The sequence below is a fragment of the Acomys minous genome, assembly GCF_964271855.1.
Source record: "Acomys minous genome assembly, chromosome: 12".
NCBI lineage: Eukaryota > Metazoa > Chordata > Mammalia > Rodentia > Muridae > Acomys > Acomys minous.
Genome location: NC_140493.1, coordinates 97,226,394 through 97,243,420, shown reverse-complemented (window position 1 = coordinate 97,243,420; position 17,027 = coordinate 97,226,394). Strand labels below are relative to the sequence as shown.

The 17,027-nt window shown below is 48.7% G+C and overlaps 1 protein-coding gene across 1 annotated transcript in view; it reads right to left on the bottom strand.

Moving 5' to 3' along the window:
* Nucleotides 1-14,216, bottom strand: part of TLK2 (tousled like kinase 2) — a 129,330-nt gene extending 115,114 nt beyond the window's left edge. Inside the window, exon 1 of the mRNA XM_084750047.1 lies at nt 14,060-14,216. The gene's annotated coding sequence lies outside the window, so the exon portion shown is untranslated. The remainder of the gene's footprint in view (nt 1-14,059) is intronic.
* Nucleotides 14,217-17,027: the final 2,811 nt, after the last annotated feature.

Sequence of the window (17,027 nt, the reverse complement as noted above, 5' to 3'; positions counted from 1 at the left end):
TGTCTACAAAGCAAATCCAGGCCATGGCCAAGATAACAGAGAAACCCTGTCTCAAAAAACAAAAACAAAAAACATTCTAAACATACAAAAATAATCACAAATATTTTGTTTGTTTTTTTCAAGACAGTGTTTCTCTGTGTAGCCTTGGTTATCCTAGATTTACCTGCCTCTGCCTCCTGAGTGCTGGGATTAAAGATGTGCACCACCATGCCTGGCCACAAATATTTTTTAAATAGTAAATAAATAAATAGGCCTTGTGTTCACAAGGACTGGATAGCCTTCTTGGTGACTCCCACAGATTCTCCTGTCTTAGGTGCTAATGGACTGAGCCTTTATTTTCTTTTTGTCTCTTGCCCAACTCTGCTTTTTGAGGGCTTTATTGTATGTGTGTGGGGGGAGGGGCTGCTTTGGTTTTTGGTTTGTTTTTGGCTTTTGTTTTTTGTTTTTTAAAGATTTATTTATTATTATATATACAGTATTCTGCCTGCGTGTACACCTGCAGGCCAGAAGAGGGCACCAGATCACATTACAGATGGCTGTGAGCCACCATATGGTTGCTGGGAATTGAACTCAGGCCCTTTGGAAGAGCAGGCGGTGCTCTTAACCACTGAGCCATCTCTCCAGCCCCTGGGTTTTTTTTTTTTTTTTTTAAGAGTTTCTTTGTGTAGTTTTGTGTTGTAGAATGACAAATTATTCTTTCTATATTAAATCAATACAGTCAATTATTAAGGCAGTAATTTTCTTTAACCAGTTAGTTCCCCAGTGACTGACACAGAGAGAGACTATGATTTATTTTTAAGTTGAAAGCACTATGCTGGGCAGACTCTGAGCAACTCTAATCCTAGCACCTTTAAACCCACATAAAATGCAGTCACTTGCCAATATGGTGACTCCTGGGCAGCTTCTGCTCCATCAGTCTGTTCCTATAGCCTCATGCTCAGCACCATCTTCTTCCTTTCGACTTCCTCCTCTCCTGCTGCTCTGCTTTCCCCTTCTCTCCTCCCCTCTCTCAAACCCTAGCTCTGGCACCTAAAACTGTCTATCTCTCTTTTACCCAGTCATAGGCTTTACTTAGCCAATCAGGGATAATTGAGGAATGTTCCTTATCATCACATAGTTATGGGAGATATAGTTCAACATTCATAACAATGCCCATGGCAGGGCAGTAACCAGATCTCAAAGCACTGAAATTAGCATTTGAAAACACAGTTGGACGGTCCTCCACAGTCTTAACCACTGTCCTGGAACTCACTATTACAGAAGAAATATCTTGTGTCTGTGTGGAAGCATCACCTGTCAATAAAAAGCTAATGGCCTACAGCTGAGGCAGGAAATAGGAGGCGGGACATCCGGCAGGCAGATAGGATTATGGAGCCGGATGTGGTGGCACATGCCTTTAATCCCAGCACTTGGGAAGCAGAGGCAGGTGGATTGCTATGTGAGTTCAAGGCCAGCCTGGTCTACAAAGTGAGTCCAGTATAGCCAAGGCTACACAGAGAAACCCTGTCTCGAAAAACAAACAAAAAAAGTTGCCATAATGTCTCTATTTTAGGTATTTCTTGGCTAAATGCCTAAGAAAAGCAACTTCACAATGGAGGGTTTATCTTAGCTTACAGTTCCACAGCATACAGTCCAATGTGATGGGAAAGGCATGGCACAGGTTACATTGCATCCACAGTAAGATGGGCAAGCCCCCAAGAAGAGACTTGATACCCTATGAGCATATAAATGGGGAGGAAGTCCCCCTCAGTCACAGTCATAGGGGAGGGGAGTAAGGGGAAAATGGGAGGGAGGGAGGAATGGGAGGATACAAGGGATGGGATAATCATTGAGATGTAATAAGAATAAATTAATAAAATAAAATTTAAAAATTAAAAAAAGAAAGATGGGCGAGCCCTGACACTCTTCTCATTTTCTCAATTGGTCTGGGACCCCAGCCTATCAAGAGGCTGCATGCCCAGTTCAGGGTGAGTTTTCTCTCTTTTAGCTAAACCTTCCTGTAAACAATCCTATAGACACACCCAGAGATGCATTTCCATGGTGATGTAAATCCAGTCAACTCAACAATGGAGATCAGCCATCACTGTGCCTCATTGGGAAACCAGCTGCAGACTCTGAGTCCTCAGGTGCTCCTGTGCCCGGCCCTAAACTGGAACATAGTTGCAGAGTAAGTAATGTGTTACCTGGCCTATTTATTAAAGTAACTTTGCTCAGGAGCACTGGGGTGTAGCTCAGGGTTAGAATACTTGCTCTGAGTTCAATTGCCACGAAAAAGGTCAGGCTTGGAGCTAAGGAGATGACCAGTGGGTGGATTGTTTACTGTGCAAGCACAAAGACCTGAATTCAGGTCAACAGCATCTGTGTAAAAGCTGAGTGTGGCAGCATGCGCCTGGAACCCAGCACTGGGCAGAAACAGGTAACCCTGGGCCTCACTGGCCACAGTTTAGCCAAAAAAGGGCCAGGGCCGTGATGCTGCGCACCTTTAATCCCAGCATTACAGAGGCAGAAGCAGGCTGATCTCTGAGATGGAAGCCAGCCTGGTCTACAGCGGGACAGCCAGAACCAGCCAGGGATACACAGAGATACCCTGTCTCGAAAAACAAAAAACAGAAAAGGTGATAGAGGAAGAAACAGACATCAACCTATGTGTATAGGTGAAGAGTAACAATGTGCACAACACACATACACACACATGTGCACACACACCACAAAGCCAAATGCAAGTATAGGACAGACCCTGGAGTCCCTGGCTCAGCCGGCCGGGTAGGGACTGATGTCTACGTTGTCATCTTCCTAAGCGAGGCGAGGCAGCTAGTCTAGAAACCACTTAGTCTGGATTTTTTTTTTAATTTTAGTTTTTGTTAGTTGTATTTTTCAAGACAGGGTTTCCCTGTGTAGCCCTGGCTGTCCCGGACTCACTCTTTAAACTAGGCTGGCTTCATACTCACAGAGATCTGTGTACCTCTGCCTCCTAAATTCTGGGATTACAGACGTGCACTAGCTCCACCTGGCAGATTCGTTTTTCCTCACGCAGGCTGGTGGGATTGAACCAGAGCTGATTAACCAGCCCTTAACCTTCAAGTAGCCATCTCTGGGCCTCTCCCCAGTCCCAGAATCTACTCTGACAGCCACTTCCCCAGCTCAGTTCTTCCTCTGCGCGTCACACTGCTCTTTCCTACCACAGTGAGCACACCATTTATTGTGTTATACCATCTTGGTGCCTAGTTGGTTTAAGTGTCGCAGCTCCAAAGGGTCAGGGTTAAAGCTGCGCTCCCGCTGCTGCAGGGGAAGGCTTCCCCAGGGAAAGCGTTACAGCTCCGCTCTGAGAGTTACGCTGCACAACAAACCTCACATCAGAGAAGGAGGGAAACAACCAGAAAGGTGCTGACGCTTGTTCGGGTGAGAGGCAGCAGGGAACTGGGCGGAAGGCAGGCCTAATATAGGATTTCTTGGGGGTGGGGGGGCTGTGAGCATGCGCAGATCTTTCCAGGATGAGGATTGGTGGAATTGCAATTCCTGAGTTTGAGTAAACTCAAGGATTGGTGGGTTTTCTTTCTAGCCTTTCTAGCCTACGTTTGGCTTAGGGGCATCCCGGGTCCTTCCTCAGTCACCTCTGTAGCCCAGCGTCTGATGGCAGTTATTCATTACTGACAGAACTGAGTGGGGGAGGGGAGATCATGGCCGTTCTCCTAGAGAATGAAACTACTCAAGTTCCTGGAAATCATGAGGGCAGATCCCACCAGACTCTGCTGTGGCCTGTTCTCTCTGGAGCGCTCAAAAAAAAAAAAAAAAAAAAAAAAAGCAACCAACCCAGAGCCCAGCCCTGACACCAGCCACCAGCTCAGAGAAAAGAGACTTTGCCCCCTGCCTGTCCAGAAACATACCGGCTCCAACTAGACCTTGAACCTGGACTGTTTCCAATAAAATAAAATGAGGTTGAGGGGTTGTTTTGCTTAATTGTATTTGTTCTGAAATGGACTGTTTTACTTAAAGATTTTTGTTTTGTTTTTGGACTTTTGTTGTTTTTTGTTTTTCGAGATGGGGTTTCTCTGGGTAGCCCTGGCTGTCCTGGACTTGCTTTGTAAACCAGGCTGGCCTTGAACACACAGAGATCTGTCTGCCTCTGCCTCCCGAGTGCTGGGATTACAGGTCTGCAGCACCACACCCAGCCCGGCAATTTGTTTTTATTTTATGAGCACTGATTGATGTTTTGCCTGCACATGTACATCTGTGTCAGATTCCCTGGAACCAGAGTTACAGTTGTAAGCTGCCATGTGGGTGCTGGGAATTGAACCTACGTCCTCTGGAAGAGCAGCCAATGTTCTTAACAGCTGAGCCATCCCTCCAGCCCTTTTGTTTTTGGACTTTTTGAATTAGGGTCTCATTATTTAGCCCTAGTTGTCCTCAAATTTGATCCTCCTGTTTCAGTCTCCCCAGTGCTGGGATTACACACAGAGCCACCATCCCTGACTGTTTGAGGGTTGGAATCCAGAGAGCTGTCTGCTGTGGAAAACATTATTTCTGAGTTGCCAGGACAGAGGAAGCATTGACCTCTGATGCCTTTCTTAAATCAGGAAAAATCAGGTTTGGTCCTGATGGAAAAAAATAATATTTGAGTCCTCTCCCATCTCAAGGGCAGGAGGTACAGACCTGGGTCCACCTCCCTGCCCTGGAGCTAGCTGCCCACTTTGTTCAGAGTCTTCTGAGGCCCCGGTTAGCCTCTAACTTGCTCTGTGACCCACACCAGTCTGTTTCTCTTGGCTCAGCTTCCCAGGCAACTTCCCGGGTGGGGTGTTGAGGATGCTGCGTTTTGCTTTATCCCCAGGACCCCCCACCAGGTGTTTGATGGGCACAACCTCTAGTGGGCTGGGGGAGGCAGCACTACCTTCCTGGCTGCCTCAGCGAGGCATAGCCAGAGTTGCTTTGTGGTGTTTGAAAACCATCACCCCCTCACCTCCCATGCCTCACTTTTCCCAGGTTAATAGACACTGCCAAAACAATTCATCATTTTGGTTTTGTTTTGTTTTTTGTTTTCACAAGGGGAAGGTGGTCCCCACTACCACAAACTACACAGCCGAGTTTCCCACATTTAGGGAGATCGTGGTGGTCCATACTCGGGAGCACAGTGGGTGAGGTTCACTCTGGCAATATCACCTCTGTGAGCCCAGCAGTTTATCTGTCAGGCACACATTGCCACCCTCATCCTGATGGCCTCCCTGAGAACTGCCCAGGGCAAGTCAGCATCTGCACTCATCCCAGTTTTAGTGCAAAGGCTGTGACCCGATCAGCAAGGGAGCCGGCTGACAATAACTTAGAACTGGCGTTCCCTGGCCCCACCATGGCATAGCCAGCCTGTGGCTCTGCTTTACACCCAGACTCCATGGTCTTCACTTTGCCCCAGGAATGAGAGCGACTGGTCTCTCTGACCTTGACACATAAAACAGCCTACAGATTGGACTTGACAGTTAATCAAGGACCGACCGAGCGATTCTCCAATGCCTTTTTGCTTTAATTAGATTGAACATCCAAAGGCTTTTGGGGGAGAAATCTTCCATTTGAAGTACAACCAGGAAGTTAAATTACCACTTCATTCATCAAGTCAGTCACTTCCACTGACGGCCATGGTCACTATTTTCTGTGTTTAGCACGGGGCTAACCACTTTCAAGAGAAGTAGCTACGAGAATTCCCAAAGTCCACTCCTGCTCTGTCAGAAAACAGTGCACAGACAGGCAGTCAAGGACACAGGCTTTTGCTCAAAGACTTTCAAGCTTGTTTCTGCTGTGTGACCTTTGGCACACTATTTAACCTCTGGGCCCTCGGTTTCCTCCTGGGGCTAATGATCCCACCCTCTGGAGGGTTCCTCGAGCTTAAGTGAGACCATCTGCTTACAGGAGTCGGCATCTGCGCGCTCAGCCTCTTCAGGGCTAGCCCAGAGCCTTCCCCCTCCTAGTCCCCTTCCCCTGGCACTCGGCCAGCCCTGGGGAGCCACAGGATGACTCACACAGTCTCTGCCCTCAGTACTGCTGAGACCTGTCACTGACAGTGCTGTCTCTCTGTCTATAAGATGGCCCTGAAAAGAGACATCAGTAGCGAAGCCAGGGAGAGGCTCTCCCTGAGGAAAGGACCATGGGGACTTACCTGAAGGGGTCTGCTTCGGGCTTGCCATCAGATGTCACTGCTGCCCTGGGGGCTGCTGTCTTTAATAACATGTCTTGTAATTCCTGAACATACTTTATGTTATATTTGCCGGCATATGGAGGTCTAGTCAGCCTTAACCACACTGGTACTAAGTGTTTGTATGTATGAGCGGTCGGTCACCAGGAAAAGCCAGGAGGATCGTATCTATTCTGTGTTCACCCTACACCCTGTCAAGGCTCTCCAAAGCCTCAGGGGTGTCCTGAAGCCCAAAGCAGCCTAAGTGTCCTTCTGTATTTATTTTGAGACAGCGTCTCACTATGTAACTCTGACCTGAACTCACTGTGTAGACCAGGCTGGCCTCGAACCCACAGAGATATGCTTGCCTCTGCCTCTTGACACTTAGAACTAAAGGTATATGCCATAACGCCTGCAATCTGCAGGGTTTTGTTTGTTTTGTTTTTTGAGACAGGGTCTCATTCTTACGCCCAGGCAGTCTAGAACTTACTATGTAGCACAGGCTATCCTGCCTCGGTCTCCCCAAGTGCTGAGAGGTTTCACTAGGTCAGTATATTCAACTCTAATTTATATTCTTTTTCTATGCTCAACTTTTCTTTTCTTTTAGAAAATAATGATACCTGCAGAAAAACTGAAAAACAAATTAGTCTCTAGCTAGTAGTTTTGTTTTCCCTAACCAGAGTTTTGCCACCTGCATACTCTGCCTGTCTCTGCCGTCTTAGTGTGGGCTATGCCTGCATATATGTGTATTTATGTGTAAATGCGTACACACATAGCTTTGCTGAGGCACTGAGAAGTTTCAGGAACCCCGCTCTTTCAGCCTTACATGTGTCTGCTGAAGGAGCCCTTTGCGCACTGGTCCCGGAAGCTGTGACTGACCGTAGAGGCAGCCAAGGGTGAGGGGCTGGAGTCCCACGTCCTACACTCTTCTCCCTGAGGACAAGGTTTAGGGTCCTTCTGGAGAGAGAAGCCGGGTGATTCAAGGCTAAGGGAACGCTGTCGGTGCTTTGTGCCGTGTGTGCACAAACCTCATGGCTCTAGGCCAGGCGTTCAGGATGGGTGGTGCCACCATGCTCTGGGGGCTGTGTGGGCCTTCCCATGAAAGGGGCACCCATCCGTCCTTAGCTAGGGCCCAAGTGAGGAGGTGGTGTTCTCAAGTATTTTGAGTTATCTCAAAGTTCCGTGACTGCTGTGACCCACATGTCAGAGGTTGTGTATAGCAAAGCCAGTGAGAGTAACTCCTGAAGCAGCTGACAGAGGCAAGTAACTAAAAGTCCAGCCAGAGCATTTCAAATTTCCTGACAGTGCCTATGGTGAGAAAAGTGTGCCTCCTAAAGACCAGGATTCTCTCAAGAAATAAAACCATGGCGGGTGGCGGCGGCAGTGCACGCCTTTAATCCCAGCACTTGGGAGGCAGAGGCAGGTGGATCTCTGTAAATTGGAGGCCAGCCTGGTCTACAAAGTGAGTCCAGGACAGCCAAGGCTACACAGAGAAACCCTCTTTCGAAAAACCAAAATAAATAAATAAAACCACAAAACTATCTAACAAACAGTATTGTCACACGGTCCACTTCCGTCTTTCTCTTGCTCCCTCCCGTATTTTTTTTTTTTCTGCTGGGCATGAACCTAGGGCCTCAGATAAGCAAAGGAGGCTTATTCCAGTGAGTCACACCTGCATCTAATGACAGGGTTTCTCTGTGTAGCTCAGGCTCTCCTGGGACTCAGAGATCCACCTGTCTCTGCTTCCTGGGTGGTGGGTTAAAAGGGGCGAGGCACCGCCCAGCCTCGTGGCTATTTCAGCCAAGGGCTAGGCGAGGCTCCAGAGACTAGCTGGCTACTCCTTACCTAAACCAATTTGACTTCCAGATCCACCTATCTTCAGATGGACTGACTGGTCCATCCACCAATCATTGGCGAGGTGGGAGCAGGATGTGGGGCGGGTGGTAAACTGAAAGGTGTGAGGAGGACGGTTTCCCCTGGGCTTTGGGCTTTGGGTGGGATTACACCCACTTCCTCCCAGGTGCTGGCAGCCAATCCTGTGGCTTTTAACACCGATGACAAGGAGAAAGGCCGCACTTCCAGCGTGCCTTTAGCACCGCCTTGCCTCCTGTCTCCAGGCTTTAAGGCATTTCCACGGGGAGGTGCACCTAGCCCTCAGTGTGTCAGAACACAAGCCTTAATGCCTTCTCCTCCCATCCCAGGAACGCAGCAGCACCACCCGAGGCTCACCCAGACCTCGCCATCACTGTCCACCTCCAGAGCTTGGATGCTCTGGGGTCCCCCACACCGCTTCTCACCCTGTATCCTCCAGCGCAGCTACTCTTAAAGCGTAGTCAGGCCACTCCTCCGGAAGCCCTTTAGCCGCGTGTCCCAGCTCTCAGAGAACCTGGCAGTCCAGTCTTGCTGTTTCTTTCCAACTTGCTCAGTGGCTCTGGTCAGCAAGCGGGCCTGCTGTTAGCCTGGAATGAAGGTTCCTCACCCAGGGGCTGTTGGGGCACACGCTTCTACTTCAACCTGCACTTTTGTACCCTGCTGTCTTCTTCTCAGCCTCTTGGCAACCACTAGCACCCCGGCTCAACTGTACACTCAGACACGGGCTCCTCCCAATTTTTCAGTGTTCTAGGAAAGCAGTCACGAGCTGAAGCAAGACCACCAGGGACGCCCTTGTTCCTTTAGGGGCTGGAACCTGGGGAGGCGGAGGTGTGCTGGCCTTGGACCCTAGTCTTCACTGTGCTTGGCTTTTTAGCAGCACTTAACCTATTGGGAAGGATTTTATTTTTCCAACATAGGATGGATTTTTTTTTTATTAAGATGGCTATATGTCATTATTATAAATAATAACATATAGAAAAATAAATAGAACCAGGCGCTGGGAGACTTACTCAGCAGTAAAGCACTTGTCAAACAACATAAGCAAGACCCTCGGTTCCACTTACAGCCAGGGTGTGTGTGTGTGTGTGTGTGAGAACAGACAGGTTTCCTCCCCGCCTTTCTACCATCCTATCCTAACTGCAGTTGGTCTGGCCTTAGTGTCTTCTCTCTGGACAACCCCAGCCTCAGCTCGTCCTACTGCTTGCTCCACGGCTGTGGCTAGTGGATTGCCGACTAACCCTAACCCTAGTGACTCTTTCACTGCGACCCTCCCTTGGCTGGCTCTTAGTCTCAGGCTGTGTCTCAGGCCTCAAAGGTCTCCGCACGCCGTCCGAGGGTGGCTGGGATCTGCGCACCCTTCCAAAACTCAAGTCTCCCCACCTCCTCTGGATGAAGCCATTATTGGGGGTTCGTGTCGCTGACGGTTCAAGCCAGAAACCTTGAGGGTTTTCTCAGGCTTTCTCACCCTCTGCCTCCTGCGTGACCAGCACCAATCGTGCCTGTTGTACTGGTTGGATGGGTCCCATTCTGTCTGCCTTTCCCCTTCCTCAGTCTGTCCTGTCCTGCTGGCTGCTCTCTGACCACCCCATCCGCCCCCCTCTTTTTCCCTTGCCCACCCCAACCCCTTTCCATTCTCTTTCCAAAAATGTTAGTTTTCTTTTTTCCTTTTTTTTTTTTTGAGACAAGATCTCCTCTAGTAGCCCAGGCTGACCTCAGACTCACTGTGTAGCCAAGGATGACTCTGACCTTCCGACCTTCCGACTTCCACCTTCCAAGTGCTGAGATTACAGGCATGCTTCACCATGCCAGGTTTATACTGGGCTAGAGGTCAAATCCAGGGCTTCTTTTTTGCTAGGCAAGCGCTCTCCCCAGGTCTTAGAAGGCATTTCTAAGTCTCCCATAATGCTTCCAGACTGCCCTATGCACTGCCCTATGGCACACATGTGCCACGCTGCCACGCTGCCACACAAAACACATTTCTTTGGCCAAGCACTGTCACTTCTCTTCCGGCCACACAGGAAAAGTCTCCATGCTCAGTGAATCTGCCTGAGGATTGCCTGCTGGTGACAGCCTCCCAAGCCACGCCCCTCTGTGCTGCAGGAAGATATAAGGCACAGGTTACCTAGGTTACATAGTGGGTTCCATCCTGGGTGATGGAATGAGATCCTGTCTAAAAACAAACAAGCAAACAACAAAAAACCCAGGCTGGGGACATAGCTCAGTGCTTGCTGTGGAAGCCCGAGGCTTTGGTTTGGCTCTTAGCACTCACACGAAAACACTGGGCGTGCAGTTTCTGTACCTGTAATCCCAGCATGGAAAGAGGAGGGTCCGAGATGATCCCTGGAGCTTGCTGGCCGGTTAGTCCAATCAGTGAGCTCCAGGTTCAGTGAGAGACCCCGCCTCAAAAAACGAGGTCCAGGTGTAGAATGGGCGAGGACGCTTGATGGCAAGCTTGACAGCTTGAGTTCAATCCCCGGGACTCACATGGTGGAAGAAGAAAACCAACCTCTGCAAGTTGTTCTCTGCTCACATGTCTGCAGGCACGATTATACACATGAACAATTTACATACATACACACACACACACACACACACACACACACACACGAAAAAACACCCAGTACCAAGAGATAGAAGTTGAAGTGATTTCCTTAAGAACAAATATAAAAAGGCTTCATTTTGAGCTGGGCATGGTGGCACACAAGGCTACACAGAGAAACCCTATCTTGAACCCCCCCCCAAAGTCTTCGCTTTGTTTCTCAGTGCTCTAGATGCCTCCACCCAAAGCTCCCCTCTCACCAACAGTTCTTTCCAGTCCCCCCATCGCCCTCACCACCTCGACCACCACCATACTCAAGACTGTTGTTGCTCTTTTCTTTCTTTCCTTTGTTTTTGTTTTTGTTTTGTTTTGTTTTTGTTTGTTTGTTTTTTTTGTTTTTTTTGGTTTTTTGAGACGGCTGTCCTGGACTCGCTTTGTAGACCAGGCTGGCCTCGAACTCCCATGTTTTTGCTTTTTGTTTTTGTTTTTTTTTTTCGAGACAGGGTTTCTCTTTTTATTTTATTTATTTATTTTGGTTATTTGAGACACGGTTTCTCTGTGTAGCTTTAGTTGTCCTGGACTCACTTTGTAGACTAGGCTGGCCTTGAACTCATAGGGATCCGCCTGCCTCTGCCTCTGCCTCCCGAGTGCTGGGATTAAAGGCATGTGCTACCACGCCCGGCTTCTCTTTTTTATTTTTTGGTTTTTCGAGACAGGGTTTCTCTGTGTAACAGCCCTGGCTGTCCTGGAAGTCTTTTTGTAGACCAGGCTGGCCTCAAACTCACAGAGATCCACCTGCCTCCGCTTCCTGAGTGCTGGGATTAAAGGCATGCGCCACCACGGCCAGCTGTTGTTGTTCTTACGAGGAACACATGTTCCTGAGGTGGCAAGAGTCAGGTAGAAGGGAGAGAGAGTGAAAGGCTCACCCGTATTTCTCTCCACTAACTCCATCAGGGAAGAGGTGCTATCAGCCGTAGGCCAGCCACACGGTGACCCTGGGTGACTTTGCTCCCAGGGGCCTCTCCATTTGTTAACAAAAACTGACAGTTGGGTGGCGGCACTCGCCTTTAATTCCAGCACTCAGGAAGCAGAGGTTGGCAGGCAGATCTCTGAGTTCGAGGCTGGCCTGGTAGACAGAGCTCAGCAGTAGAGAACTTGCCTAGCATGGTGCCCTGGATTCACTTCCTTTCCCCCAAACAGTCCATAATCTCTTCTAGATTCATTAGCATATTCATTACTATTTATTTTTTTCTTGTTAGCATATGGGCAGCTGCCTCTAGGTTGCCTAGCAACCTCTGACATCATCTGCTGTTCATCACTAGGCATGTGCCAGAGGTACCAGATATAAAAAGGACCAACCCGCCACCTCTCTCTTAATTCTCTCTTGAACTCTACGGGGTGCCCCTTTTTCCTTTCTCTCTCGCAATGCCTCTCTGTCTCTGTCTCTCTCTATACCATCATGGCTCACTCATGCCCTAACCTCTTTCTCTTCCCACTCTTCTACAATAAATCTCTCCATATTAGATCTGTTGTCTCTCTCATGCTCTATTTATTTTAATGCTAACACGTCTAACTTTCTTTTCCTCAGTGCTGGGGACTGAATACAGAGTTGCACACATGGGAAGCATTCTCTTTCGTGGCTGAGCTACACTCCCAGGTCTGAATTTTCAAAATAAGTGAAAATCAACACAATTTCGTGAGTGTGTAAGCAGTGCATGGGTCTGTGTGGAACAGTTGCTGTCCCTGCTTTGAAAGGCTGAGATGCAGAGTGGACCCTCCTGGAACGCTCAGGCACTGAGCCTGGTTACTCTTCCCAGGCCCCAGTTCCCAAGGGATGGGTGGCCGCTCTAACTGCTAAACACAAACATAAGACAAAGCACACAGGACAGATGGGGCTATGGAGTCCCACTAATCCAGCGGCTTGCAGCCCTGGGACACAGTGGCCTCTCAAACCGTGGGGCTTGCTATAGGCCATTGCTTATACATGATGTGCAGATGAGGAAAACAGTCACAGGAGTTCTATAACCTGACAAAGCCGACAGTGAGAATAGGTGGTGGTGAGAACAGTTTGTGGCTTCCAGATTTCAATGAATTTTGTGCTCTCGTGTTGCCATCGCCTGGGACTGCACATCGTACCTTGCACCCATATGACCTGTTACCTTTGGTAGCTGATGGCCTCAATCCCGTGCCCAGGTGTGCCTGGCTTCTGGGACACTCTGGGAGCCCCTCCTAGGCACGGCCTGAACTGCTATTGCCAGCCCCAGTCTTCTCACAAGGTTGTTTCAAGTCAGAGATCTTGACTTCCTGATAGTCTCTAGGGACCCAGCTCCTAGGTGACATTCTAAGCTCTCACCAGGAAAGTTATAAATATTTACCAAGTCCTTTCTATGTGGCAGATGCCACTCTAGGCCCTGAGGTATGGCAGTGATGGTCTAGAGAGGAGCACCCATAAACCCTGGCGTAGGTCAGAGTGCAGTTGTCATGGGGCAGATAGAGCCATAGTCACGGTGCCCTGAGGACCTGGGGGATGAAAGAGGGGCCTGGTGGGAGAGGTCCAGGCTCCAGGTAATGGGTGCCTAGGAGTAGAGGCAAGGCAGGAGCAGGACAGAGGGACCTACTGGGTGGAGGTGTCATGTGACATCCTAGGTAACGGGAGAACCGTGAGGCAAAGATTGGTGGAAAGGGGAAACATAGAAGTACAAATATCGCCGGGCGTGGTGGCGCACGCCTTTAATCCCAGCACTCGGGAGGCAGAGGCAGGCGGATCGCTGTGAGTTCAAGGCCAGCCTGGTCTACAAAGGGAGTCGAGGACAGCCAAGGCTACACAGAGAAACCCTGTCTCAGACAAAAGTACAAGTGTCAATTTGGTGTGGTGGTGCAGGCATAACCCCAACATTCTCGAGGTAGAGGATCAGGAGCTCAAGGCTAGCCTGGCCTACCTAAGACAAAACAGCTACAACCCTTATGAGAAGACACATGTCTCCTGGGGCTGGAGAGACGTCTCCGTGGGGGAATGGACCGTGCTGTGTGAGGATGAGTTCAGAGTCTTGCACCTGTGTGAGAAGACAACAAGGCAGGAGGTGGCACGCCGGCCCGAGACCCCAGCGCTGTGGTGGGAGAGACAGGAAGATCACCGCCGGGGCCTTCTGGTTCTGTGAGAGGCACTGTCTCAGTGGAATAGATAGCGGACATCTGACATCCGCTACAGCTGGAGCATAGCCCCTCCCCAGAGTACATTATCACATACACACGTATACTCACACAAATACGTAAATAAATGAGCTTTAAAGAGAAAAATAGTTCCTGCCTAAGGAAGGAGGGAGAAGGAGCAGGGTCACTGCAGCAGGACCAGTGTGACAGGAGAATTCAAGTTACTCAGTAGAGAGCAGCTAAGAATGAGGGCAGTGACGTCAGAGCATAAACTGAGCACCAGCCTCATGGCAACTGGCAGTGCCTGTCCCCGATGAGGGGCTCAGAACCTTGTGCTGACTTACCCGAATGGCCCTGGGCAGACTCAAGAGCCACTTCCCTTGTTCTCTTCTTGTCAGTGTGCTGCTGATTTCTTTCTTCTTTTTTTCTTTTGGATTTTCAAGACAGGGTTTCTCTGTGTAGACTTCGATGTCCTGGATTCGCTCTGTAGACCCAGGCTGGCTTTGAATTCACAGCGATCTGCCTGCCTCTGCCTCCCGAGTGCTGGGATTAAAGGCGTGCGCCACCACACCCAGCCCAGTTGATTTCTTTTTGTGTAACACTAATCTACAGTGTGCATGTGTGTACATGTGTGGAGAGGTCAAACGACAACTCCTGGGTTCTCTCTCTCTGCCATGTGGGTTCTGGGGATTGAATTTAAGTTGTCAGCCTTGACAGCAATAAGCTTTACTTGCCAGACTATCTCATTAGCCCATGTGTGTGTGTGTGTTTGAGCTCTGGCTACCTTGAAAATATATTTTTCTATTTATATGTATGTCTGTATGTGGGTCCCCACAGAGGCCAGAAGAGGGCACTGAAGCCCTGGAGCTGAAGTTACAGGTGGTTATCAACCGTTATGAACCGCCCCATGTGGGTGCTGGGAAATGACCCCGGGTCCTCTGGAAGAGCAGCCAGCACCCATAACTGCTGAGCCATTGCTCCAGCTCCTCACTCTACCTTCTTTTTTGTTGTTGTTTTGGTTTTTGAGACAGGGTCTCTCTGTGTAGCCTTGGCTGTCCTAGACTCGCTTTGTAGACCAGGCTGGCCTTGAACTCACAGCGATCCACCTGCCTCTGCCTCCTGAGTGCTGGGATTAAAGGGGTGCGCCACTGCGCCTGACACTCAAGTTACTTTCTTTAAGCTGACATTACCCTACAATTAACACTATCTGACCAACCAACCCTCTTGAATTTCAGAGAAGATGCTGTCGTCTGCAAAAACGGAGGTACTTATATTTTACAGAATTGCAATGACTAAATACAAAAAGATTTTGGGGCTGGAGAGATGGCTCAGTGGTTAAGAGCACTGTCTGTTCTTCCAGAGGTCCTGAGTTCAATTCCCAGCAACCACGTGGTGGCTCACAAACATCTATTCTCTCTAATGCCCTCTTCAGGCATGCAGGCATAACGCAGTTAGAGCACTCACACATAAAATAAATACATAAAATCTTTTTAAAAAAAAAATACAAAAAGATTTTGGATTATGCAGTGGTCTCTGAGCCTGGTCTACAGAGTGAGTCCAGGACAGTCAGAACTACTTACTCAAAGAAACCCTGTCTTGAAAAATTAAAGTTTTTATTTTTTTCTTTTCTTTTACTTTCTTTTTTTCTTTTCTTTTCTTTTTTTTTTTTTTTTTTTTGGTTTTTCAAGACAGGGTTTCTCTGTGTAGCCTTGACTGTCCTGGACTCACTTTGTAGACCAGGCTGGCGTCGAACTCACAGTGATCCACCTGCCTCTGCCTCCCGAGTACTGTTTTTCTTTTCTTCTTTTCCCCCTAAGACAGGGTTTCTCTGTGTAGCCTTGGCTGTCCTGGACTCGCTTTTGTGTTTTTGAGACAGGACCTTATAGCTAGCTCTAGCTGTCCTGGAAGTCACTATGTAGCCCTGGCTGGCCTTAAACTCACAGAACTGACTACCTCTGCCTCCTGGGTACTGGGATTAAAGGAATGTGTCACCATGTCTGGCTCTCTCTACAGTTTAGTCAGGGTTAGGGATGTAGTTCTGTGGTAGAGCAGTTGCCCAGCTTATATATAAAACACGGGCTGTTCAGCAAGGCCTCTACTTACTTGGATAAGAGATTTGGGATCCCCCTTAGCTTGACAAACTTTCTCTGGCCCCACCCAACACCCTGGGTACTAATGTGTAACCACCAACCTCTGATCCAAGCTCAGCAGCCTCTCTCCCAGGGAGATCCCCTCTGATGTTGCATCTTACATCCCAGATGAACAATCTTTTGTAGCCAGGCAGGAGGCAGAGGCAGGCGGATCTCTGTGAGTTTGAAGCTAGCCTGGTCTACAAAGGGAACCAGGACAGCCAAGGCTATATAGAGAAACCCTGTCTTGAAAATACCAAAACAGCTGGGCGTGATGACGCATGCCTGTAATCCCAGCACTCAAGAGGCAGAGGCAGGCAGATCACTGTGAGTTCGAGGCCAGCCTGGTCCACAAAGTGAGTTTAGGACAGCCAAGATAACACAGAGAAACTCAGTCTTGAAAAAAAACTAAAAAAAAAAAAAAACTTAAAAAAAAAGGGGGGGGGAGAAAAAAAAAACCCAAAACAAAACAAAAACCTAAAAGCAGATGCATTCATTGAGAACACGCAATGGTCCTAAGGTTATGCATGATGTATGCATCCTGTGTGTGGTGGTTGAGTGTGGGGAGTCCCTGAGCCTCAGGCCTTTTCTCTGGCTGGAAAATGTCCTGTGAAGAGTTGACCTTCGGCCATTTTGCTGCCCAGTGACCTTGAGGTCTGGTGCTTGGCTGCTCTGCTGTTTAAAATTACACTGAGGAATTAGCCTGACAGAGGGTCAGCCTTGGTCGGAGAATAAACAGACAGACATGGAAAACATGGCTGTGAAGTGTTGATGACTGGTTGTGTCAGGGCTTCCTTCACATGGCACACCTCCTCCAAGGTGTCTCCCCAACGCTGAGGAATGGTTAAGTATGGTTCCTTCTAAACAAGATTCTTCTACCTCAACCTCTCAAGTGCTGGGATTATAGGCACGTACCACCACACCCAGTTTAAGAGTGCTTACACACAAACACAGACACAAATTTTGGCTTTTTGGGACTCTTTATAGTGCTGGCTGTCCTGGAACTTTTTCTGTAGATCAGGTTAACCTTGAATTAATAGAGATCTGTCTATCTCTCCCTCTCAAGTGCTGTGATTAAAGACATATTCCACCATGACTGGCAAAACACACACACACACACACACACACACACACACACACACACACACACTCACTCCAGAATTTCCAGTATATTGTCCAAGCT